Raw genomic sequence first — 10,933 nt, 5'->3', positions numbered from 1 at the left:
CCAAGTCCCAGGTACCAACCCAAGCTGCACGTTCACCCACCTTATTCCGGATGTTCCTGGCATTGAGGTAGACACACTTCACTTGCGACCTTGAAACCTCATTTCTGACCTCACTACTCTCAACCTCCTGGACACTGGAACTACAATCCAGTTCCCATCCCCCTGCTGAATTATTTTAAATCATCCTGAAGAGGATTAGCAAATTTCCCCCAAGATGTTGGTACCTCTCTGGTTCAGGTGTAGACCACCCTGTTTGTAGAGGTCTCACCTACCCCAGAATGAGCCCCAATTATCCAGGTATCTGAAACCCTCCTTCCTGCACCTCCCTGTAGCCATGTGTTGAACTTCTCTCTCTCCCTATTCCTTGGAGGGTCGGTGTGGACTTGTCAGGCCGAAGGGCCTGTTTCCATACTGTAGGAATTCTAAAGCAAAGTCCAGGAGAATCGCAGGCAACGATACATACTTACTTTGAATAGATGGTCAGTGAAAAGATGTCGCCTATCCCAACAGCCGCAGATCCACCTGTACCCACGGTCACTACCACAAATGTTAGATCAGCCTTCTTGAGAGTGAACCCATGGAAAGCAACTGTCCCAACCTTACACTCAGATCCTGTGTGGACCGGCTGGTGTGAGTATTTGCAAACATATTTAACCTCTCCTTACTACAAACTGAAGTCCCAACCTGCTTCAACAACACCACCATAATCCCAGTGCCAAAGAAACATCGTGCAACATGCTCTGATCTCCATAATTGTGAAGTGCTGTGAGAGGTTAGTCATGGCCACCATCAATCCAGCCGACCAAATTGTCTACATCCTTTGTAGGTTGCCTACCAGACAACGGGTCCACAGTCAACATTATCTCCCTGGCCACACTCTCACAGCAAACATCAGCTCGCTCGCCTACACACATCCCTGGAACATCTAGATATCAAGGATAGCTATGTCTGGCTCCTACTTATTGACTACACCTCCACCTTCAACACCATAACAAAGCCCTCTCTAAACTCAGACCGAGGTCTCAGCTTCCCCTCTGTAATTAGTTCCTCAACTTCCTGACCCATTGATCCCAGTCAGAAGGAATAGGCTACAACCCGTCCTCCACCATAATCCTCAACACTGGTGCGTTGCAAGCCTGTGTACTCAGCCCCCTACTGTATTCCTTAAACACTCACGATTGTGTAGCCAAATTCCACCCCAACTCCATTTATAAGTTTGCTGACGACATCACTGTTGCTGCTTGGATCTCAAACAACAAGAAGACAGGAAGGACATTGGGTGTTCAGTGGCATGGTATAAAGACAATAGTCTCTCCAACATCAGCAAAATTAAGGAACTGGTCATCGACTTCAGGAAGCGGAGTGGAGGGCACAACCCCATCTGCATCATTGGTGCTAAGATGGAGATGGCTGAGAGCATCAGGTTCCTGGGAGTGATGATCACCAACAATCTGTCTGGTCTACCTATACTCAACACAATGGTCAAAAAAACACAACAACATCTCTACTTCTTCAGGATAAGGAAATTTCAGCATTTTGACAAGGAGTCTGACTAATTTTTACAGATGCACCATACAAAGCCTCCTACCTGCATCCATCACAGTGTGATTTGGCAACTACCCTTCCCAAGACTGCAAGAAACGGCAGAGAGACGTGAACACAGCCCAGTACATCCCACAAACCAGTCTTCCATCCACTGACTGCAATTTTACTTCCCACTGCCTCTGGAAAGTAACCAACATCATCCAAGACCCTCCCCCATCCCGGTTATGCTCACTTCCAACCTCTCCTATCAGGCAGAAAATATAAATGTTTGTTTACACATACAAACAGATTCAGGAACAGCTTCCCCGCTGTTATCAGATTTTTAAATGGACCTGTCAAATGTTAATTCTGATCACTCTGTAACACTGCACTCTGTTCTGTTACTGTGCTGTACTTTATTTGGAACGATCTGCCTGTATAGCACAGAAAACAACACTTCTCACTATATCTCAGTACACGTGACAACAACAAATCAATCTCATCGCTGACATACAATGTGATGATGATGAGTGGAAAGCCAGAGGTGTGGGAAGCTTTTAAAAACCAGCAGAGGATATTTTAAAAAGCAATAAGGGGGGAGAAGAAATATGAGGGTAAACTAGTGAGTAATATAAAAGAAAGTTGCAAGAGCTTTCTCGGGTATGTAAAAGGTAAGAGTGGACGTTGGACTGCTTGAAAATGAGGCTGGATGTGTAGTAATGGGGAACAAATAAATGGCAGAGGAACTGAGCCGGTACTTTACATCAGTTTTAACAGTGGAAGACATCAGCAGCATGGCAGAACTTCAAGGTAGTCAGGGGCCAGAGGTGAGTGTCATGTCCGTCAAGAAGGAGAAGATCCTGGGCAAAGTGAAAACTCTGAAGGTGGATAAATCACCCAGAACAGATGGACTATACCCCAGAGTTCGGAAGGAGATACCTGAGCAGCTTGTACACGCATTGCTGATGATCCTTCAGGGATCACTGGAGTCAGGGAAGGTCCCAGAGGACTGGACGATGGCTCATGTAATAACCCTGTTTAAGAAAGGGAAGGAGACAGAAGACAGGAAACTACAGGTTGGTTAGGCTGACCTCGGTCATTGGTAAGATTTTAGAGACTATTATTAAAGATGAGATTGCGGAGTAGGTGAACTACACGGTAAAATAGGGCTGAGTCAGCACAGCTTCATCAAGGGGAGGTCACACCTGACAAATCTGATGGATTCTTTGAGGAGGTGATGAGCAGGTTAGACAAAGGGGATCCAATCAACGTGATCTGTTTGGATTTCCAGAAGGTCTTTGACAAGGTGCTGCACAGGAGCCTGCTCAATAAGACAAGAGCCCACGGTGTTAGGGGCAAGGTCCTGGCCTGGATCGAGGATTGGCTGGCTGGCAGAAGGCAGAGAGTGGGGTTACATAGTAATGATCGGGACGAAGGAACTGAGAGCTTTGTTGGTAAGTTTGCGATGACACAATGACAGGTGGAGGGACAGGCAGTGTTGAGGAAGTGGGAGACTGCAGAAGGACGTGGACAGGCTGGGAGAGCGGGCAAAGGAGTGGCAGATGGAATACAATGTGGGAAATGGGAGGTTATGCAGCTTGGTGGGAAGATTAGAGGCTTGGACTAATTTCTAAATGAGAAAAGGCTTCAGAAATCTGAAGCACTAAAGAACTTGGGATTTTCTTAAGATTAGCATGCAGGTTCAGTTGGCAGTTATGAGGCAAATGCAATGTTAGCGTTCATTTCAAGAGGGTGAGAGTACAAGAGCAGAGATGTAACACTGAGGCTGCATAACGCTCTGGTCAGACTGTATTTGGAATGTTGAGTTTTGGGCCCAGTTTCTCAGGAAGGATGTACTGGCCTTGCAGGGGTGGGGGGGTGGGGGGCTGGGGGGGCAAGAGGAAATTTACAAGAATGTGAAACTTGAAAGGGTTCACAAAAGATCAATGTTGTCCCTATAGCAGGGAGACCAGAATTGAATGCAGTATTTCAAAAGTGGCCTAACCAATGTCCTGCACAGTTACAACCTGACCTCCCAACTCCTCTACTCAATGCACTGACCAGTAAAGGCAAGCGTACCGAACACCACCTTCACTATCCCATCTACCGAAGACTCTACTTTTGGAAATGTTTAAGGTAAGATGTGTTTGTGTCACCCCCTGTTCTACCGATGCTCTGTTACAGTCTGCAGTGGAAGATGACCTGTTATAAAATGACAACACCTTGATGCGTTCAATCCTCGTGATAAATGTGAACAGAGTGGTTATAATGCTGATCCAGTAACAATTCAGGCCTCCCCCATACTCTCAGTCAGTACATTCCAGACCCTAACCCATCACTGCACAAAGACACTTTTCCTCATTATGAAATTGGGAAGATCTGGTGGGTTCGGCAGAAATGTAATTCTCAACATCAAAAGCAAACCTTCTGCTCCTCCATCGATGTGTTGAACATTGAGCGGAGAGTCTCACTGGTGAGTGACGAGGGACCTATGGCCATCTCCTGCAGATGTGAATATCTCTGAGTTATTGGGGCAGTGGATAAAGGTGGAGAAGCAATCCAGCCCCTTTCCCCGACACGGGCCACCAAAGGAATGAAGGACACACCAACATCTCCTCCTCATGATGATGAAGATGTGGGAGGTGAGACCACAGACAGAAAAAGTGATCAACCCCAAAGGGGGAGATGCATAACCTCCCACCTCTCCCCCCACTCCCCAGGTATCCCAGGGGGCGTGTGGTGAAACCCAACCCCCAGTCATTAGGAACCAAGAGGGTACCCACCTCACCACAGCTCTGGCCCACTGGGAGCAGAACGTGACAACAACTCCGTCTGATGCAGAAAGAGACGTTCATGGCTTTGACCTCACCCCAATGTCACTAGATCAGGTCAATGCCCCCAGGGAGGAATGAGAAAACTCCCTCAGGCCCAATCGAGGGGTAAAACCTCCCCCCTCTCCTCCAGCTGACGGGGCAGGTGCTGGCCCAGTGATTACACCATGGGTAAACTGATATTTGGATTCTTACCGATCTTTAATGCTGGCAATTTCCAAAACCAATTTGTATGTGCCTCGTGTTAAAGTCACTCGGCGATGTGTTTCCCCACTGGCTTACCTGACCAACGTTTAAGCAGATCTCCTGTTTCTGCAGGAGCGAGGGTTCCTGCACCTCAGCAGCTACAGGAGATGAAAAATGTGTTGCTGGAAAAGCGCAGCACGTCAGGCAGCATCCAAGGAGCAGGAGAATCGACGTTTCGGGGCATAAGCCCTTCTTCAGGAATCTCGAAACGTCAAATTTCCTGTTCCTTGGATGCTGCCTGACCTGCTGCGCTTTTCCAGCAACACATTTTCAGCTCGGATCTCCAGCATCTGCAGACCTCACTTTCTCCTAGCTACAGGAGATGGTCAAACGATGGACCCATGGGCTTTTCATTTGGTTGGGGGGAATTGATAGCCATTCCTCCAGCCTGGGGATTCTGCTGTGAGGAGGCAACTTCACCATCTCCGAGGTTATGGAGGTAGTGGGGAGGTACCACCTTGGAGTGGACATTATGTACAGAAACCCTCACCGGACACAAATTAATGTGTACGCACCAGTGGGAAAGAGAGAGCAGCTGGTGACTCTGCAGCAGCTCCCACTGTCCACCCTGGGGTCACTCTGCAGCAGCTCCCACTGTCCAGCCTGGGGTCACTCTGCAGCAGCTCCCACTGTCCGGCCTGGGGTCACTCTGCACCAGCTCCCACTGTCCGGCCTCGGGGTCACTCTGCACCAGCTCCCACTGTCCGGGTTGGGGTCACTCTGCAGCAGCTCCACTGTCCAGCCTCGGGGTCACTCTGCATCAGCTCCCACTGTCTGGGTTGGGGTCACTCTGCAGCAGCTCCCACTGTCCAGCCTCGGGGTCACTCTGCAGCAGCTCCCACTGTCCAGCCTCAGGGTCACTCTGCAGCAGCTCCCACTGTCCAGCCTGGGGTCACTCTGCAGCAGCTCCCACTGTCCAGCCTCAGGGTCACTCTGCAGCAGCTCCCACTGTCCAGCCTCAGGGTCACTCTGCAGCAGCTCCCACTGTCCAGCCTGGGGTCACTCTGCAGCAGCTCCCACTGTCCAGCCTGGGGTCACTCTGGTCAGAGACTTCGACTGCTTCCTCAATGCAGATGGATGTATGGAGGGGCTCCACGTCCAGATTCATGAGAGAAACGGTTAAGGTCACCAAGCCTCATGACACCTTCAGCCCCTCTGCTGACGGAGTGCAGCGCAGAGCCGGACAGGCCGACCCACTCAAGGATAGGTTTCCTGTTTGTCTTCCAAGTGTTCTCTGTCAGATCCACTGACGGCCAGCTGGTAATCCTCTCTGACCACTGCCTCCTGCTGGCCATCTCCCACTTACAGGTTGACCAGTGGGCTGGCAAGGGATTGTGGAAGCTGAACAATAAACCTATGACCCCAGAAAACACTGAGGAACTCAAAAGGGATGACACAGGTGGGAGAACTGTGAAACACATGGTGAGTCTCCATCACATTGGTGGGAAACGTCAAGAAGTTCTTTATCCTCAAAGGTGTTGAGATAGTGAGAGAGAGAGAGTGAGAGCGAGAGAGACAGAGAGCGAGAGAGAGAGAGAGAGAGGACAAGAGAGAGAGACAGAGAGAGAGAGAGACAGAGAGAGAGACACACACACACAGAGAGAGAGACAGAGACAGAGAGAGAGATGGGGGAAACTGTCCAATCTCCACTAAAGCAAACAAACCCGATTCCACCTTCAGACGATGGGGGTTGATGTCACAGGGGGTAGACATCCAGCAAGTTTTGCTCCTTCCCTCAGTGACCTCCAAGATAATCTCCCAGTCCAGGGTCTGCCTGGTGGAGAGGGGTGAGAGACGCTCACGTTCCTTCTTCCAGAAGCCACAGGCAGAGCTCTCTGAGAACCAACAAAGAGAATGACTGAGTAACATCAATCTCAGTCTGATATCCTGAGGATGGCAGACTGTATGAGATGAAGCCCGCAGAGAGCATGGCCTCCCAGTTGATTCTGTTCTCTATCATCGAGGTCTCAGATGACAACACACAGAAAAGGCTGGACTAGCTGTTAGCTCTGGATGAGCTGAGCAAGGCCCCCAGAGTCCTTTGGGATGAATAAAATTCATGGAAGTGATGGTCTTCCATGCCAGGTTGTGTTCTGCTCTCTGGGACTTGATTGGCCAGGACCTGCTGGAGGTGTATGACAGGATTTTCTCGCTTTTTTTGTTTATATATAAACAGATGAGATTTCATCTGAGGTGGGGAGCAGAGGGATACAGGTGCTTAGGAATTGGGCGATAGGTTTAGACAGTGGATTTGGATTGGCTCAGGTTTGGAGGGCCTGTCCCACCTGCCAATCTCCCTTCCCACCTATCCACTCCACTGTCCCCTCTGACCTATCACCTCCATCCCCACCACCATTCACCTATTGTACTCTTTTCTACCTTCTCCCCAGCCCCACCCCCCCATTTATGTCTCTACACCCTGGAGGCTTTCCGTCTGTATTCCTGATGAAGGGCTTTTGCCCGCAACGTCGGTTTTTCCTGCTCCTCGGATGCTACCTGACCTGCTGTCCTTTTCCAGCACCACTCTGATCTAAACTCTCGTTTTCAGCATCTGCAGTCCTCATTTTTGCCTTGAAGGACTGAAGGGCCTGTTCCTGGGTGTAAATTTTCTTTGTTCTTTGCTCAGGCCAAAGTGGTCATGTTTGAGAAGTGACCTGTATAATGAAAGGGAAGTGGTCAGCTCTCTAGCTGGGCAGTTCATTCCCGCCCCAGTTAGTAGTTCAGTTGTGTGGAAACAGGCTCTCCATCTCTCTCTGCCCTTCTAACTTCAACCTGTAAGCATCTGTTCTATCTTTTCACTTTTTTTAAGAAGGTTTGCTTATTGAGACTGTTGCATATAGTCGGAACAGGATAATTAAGTCTAGTTTGGATAGAGTGAGTTCTGTAGGGGTTCTTTATTCTGTTCTTTGTATTTCATTGTGTAATTTTGTGAATAAATTTCTGTCTATTTTAAAACCTAGCTGGCTTACTCTGGGTAATTTTCAGTGTACATTTACCAAAACAAATTGCAAAGTTATGGTCTGGATTGCCTGCTCCAGAATGTGTTGAGTGGTCTGTACGATAAGAGCCATGTTCGAAGTTTCCTATAAAAGGGACCTGAAGGCCCAGGGTCAGAGTGAAGAAACAATCTTTTAGAACTGAGATGAGGAATATCTTCAGCCAATGAGGAGTGAGTCTGTGGGACTCATTGCCACAGTGGGCTGCAGAGGCCATGTCATTGAGTGTATTTAGGACAGAAATAGATTGCTTGTTAATTATTAAAGGATTAAGGGCTATGGGGAGAAGGCAGGAAAATGGAATTGAGAAACATATTAAATTCCCTACAGTGTGGAAACCAACCCTTTGAAGAGTAACCCACCCAGACCCAATTCCCTCTGACTAATGCACCTAACACTATGGGACAATTTAGCATGGCCAATTCACCTGACCTGCACATCTTTGGACTGTGGGAGGAAACCGGAGCACCCGGAGGAAACCCACGCAGACACAGGGAGAATGTGCAAACTCCACACAGTCAGTCACCTGAGGTTGGGATGGAACTCGGGTCTCTGGTGCTGGGTCTCTAACCACTGAGCCACTGTGCCACCCATGTAGCCACAATCAATTGGTGGAGCAAACTCAATGGGCCAAATGACCTAAAAAACAATGTTGGAGAGCCTGTTAGATCTGAAGGCTGATACATCCCCAAGACCTGATGGTCTACATCCCAGGGTACTGAAGGAGGTGGCTCTAGAAATCGTGGATGCATTTGTGATCGTTTTCCAATGTTCTATAGATTCAGGATCAGTTCCTGCATATTGGAGGGTTGCTAATGTTGTCCCACTTTTTAAGAAAGGAGGGAGAGAGAAAGCAGGGAATTATAAACCAGTTAGTCTGACCTCAGTGGTGGGAAAGATGCTGGAATCTATTATAAAGGATGAAATTACAACACATCCGGATAGTAGTAACAGGATAGGACAGAGTCAGCATGGATTTATGAAGGGGAAATCATGCTTGACTCATCTTCTGGAATTTTTTCAGGATGTAACTCTGAAGATGGACGAGGGAGATCCAGTAGATGTAGTGTACCTGGACTTTCAGAAAGCTTTTGATAAAGTCCCACATAGGAGGTTAGTGAGCAAAATTAGGGCGCATGGTATTGGGGGCAAAGTACTAGATTGGATTGAAAGTTGGTTGGCTGATAGGAAACAAAGGGTAGTGATAAACGGCTCCATTTCGGAATGGCAGGCAGTGACCAGTGGGGTACCGCAGGGATCAGTACTGGGACCGCAGCTTTTTACAATATATGTTAATGATATAGAAGATGGTATTAGTAATAACATTAGCAAATTTGCTGATGATACAAAGCTGGGTGGCAGGGTGAAATGTGAGGAGGATGTTAGGAGATTACAGGGTGACCTGGACAGGTTAGGTGAGTGGGCAGATGCATGGCAGATGCAGTTTAATGTGGATAAATGTATGGTTATCCACTTTGGTGGCAAGAACAGGAAGGCAGATTACTACCTAAAGGGAGTCAAGTTAGGTAAAGGGGCAGTACAACAAGATCTAGGTGTTCTTGTACACCAGTCAAGGAAGGTAAGCAGTTGAAAATGTGTTGCTGGTTAAAGCACAGCAGGTTAGGCAGCATCCAAGGAACAGGAAATTCGATGTTTCGGGCATAAGCCCTTTATCAGGAATGAGGAATCCATTTAATGAAGGTAAGCATGCAGGTACAGCAGGTAGTGAAGAAGGCTAATAGCATGCTGGCCTTCATAACAAGAGGGATTGAGTATAGAAGCAAAGAGATTCTTCTGCAGCTGTACAGGGCCCTGGTGAGACCACACCTGGAGTATTGTGTGCAGTTCTGGTCTCCAAATTTGAGGAAAGACATTTTGGCTATTGAGGGAGTGCAGCGTAGGTTCACGAGGTCAATTCCTGGAATGGAGGGATTACCTTATGCTGACAGACTGGAGCGACTGGGCTTGTATCCCGCTGTGGGTCATTGTTAGGCTTATCCTTTCCTTACCATTATCTACTCCCTCCATCGGTGCCTGCCCTCTCATACAGATCGTTAAGACCCTTTTAATTGGGGTTTGTTCCTGTAAAAGTGGGAAACAGATGTTTATACCTATTGTTTGTACAGGCGTATCTAGTTTAACTGCCTCCCCTCACAGCATCTTAGCTAGTCCCCTGTAATATCTACCATTGTTGTGCAGTCCCGTTTCTTTCTTGCATACATTTTTAGCTAATACAAAAACACAATTATGCATTTCCTCCACATAGTTTCTTGTTGACTCAGCTCTTGGCTGAGACAATTACACACTGGTGTGAGTTCATTTATTTTGTATAAGTAATTATAATTACACAAGTAACACTACTTTACCTATATCCCACAACGACATCTTTCCGATAGGAAGGAGACCAGAATTGCATGCAATAGTCCAACAGTGGCCTAACCAATGTCCTGGTAAAAAATGAGGTCTGCAGATGCTGGAGATCACAGTTGAAAATGTGTTGCTGGTTAAAGCACAGCAGGTCAGGCAGCATCCAAGGAACAGGAAATTCAACGTTTCGGGCATAAGCTCTTCATCACCAATGTCCTGTACAGCCACAACATGACCTCCCAACTCCTGTACTCAATACTCTGACCAATAAAGGAAAGCATACCAAACACCTTCTTCACTATCCTATCTACCTGTGACTCCACTTTCAAGGAGCTATGAACCTGCACTCCAAGGTCTCTTTGTTCAGCTACACTCCCCAGGACCTTACCATGAAGTGTATAAGTCCTGCTAAGATTTGTCTTTCTAAAGTGCACCATGACTTGTGTAACATTAATACATTGTTAAGTGTGCATTGTCAGCTTTTCTTTTTGACACCAAAACAGGAAACACTGGGAAATCTCAGCAGGTCGGGCGGCATCTGACGTTTCGGGTCTAACTGACCCTTTGTCAAAGCTGTGATGGGGGTCAGTTAGACCCGAAACGTCAGATGCCGCCCGACCTGCTGAGATTTCCCAGTGTTTCCTGTTTTGTTTCATGTTCCAGGGTCGGCAGTAAGTTGTTTTTATAGTTTGTGTTAGATTCCTGTCTGACTGGTCAGGGAGGTCAGGCCATGGGGTCAGAGGTCAACCCCTGTGGTATTCAGGGGTTCTGGTTAATGGGGTAGCAGAGTGAATGGGCTGACTGGCCTGAGGGTCACTGGCCTCAAAACCCAACATTAACCTGCCACAGGTTCATGGTTTATTTTACAAATGTATTTTCACAGCGGGGCGGAAATGAACGGGGGCCGAAGGAAGTGCGTCACAGCGGGGCGGAAATGAATGCGGGGCGAAGGAAGTGCGTCACAGCGGG

The sequence above is a fragment of the Hemiscyllium ocellatum genome, chromosome 12, assembly GCF_020745735.1.
Source record: "Hemiscyllium ocellatum isolate sHemOce1 chromosome 12, sHemOce1.pat.X.cur, whole genome shotgun sequence".
Taxonomy (NCBI): Eukaryota; Metazoa; Chordata; class Chondrichthyes; order Orectolobiformes; family Hemiscylliidae; genus Hemiscyllium; species Hemiscyllium ocellatum.
Note: the sequence above shows the minus strand (reverse complement) of the source record.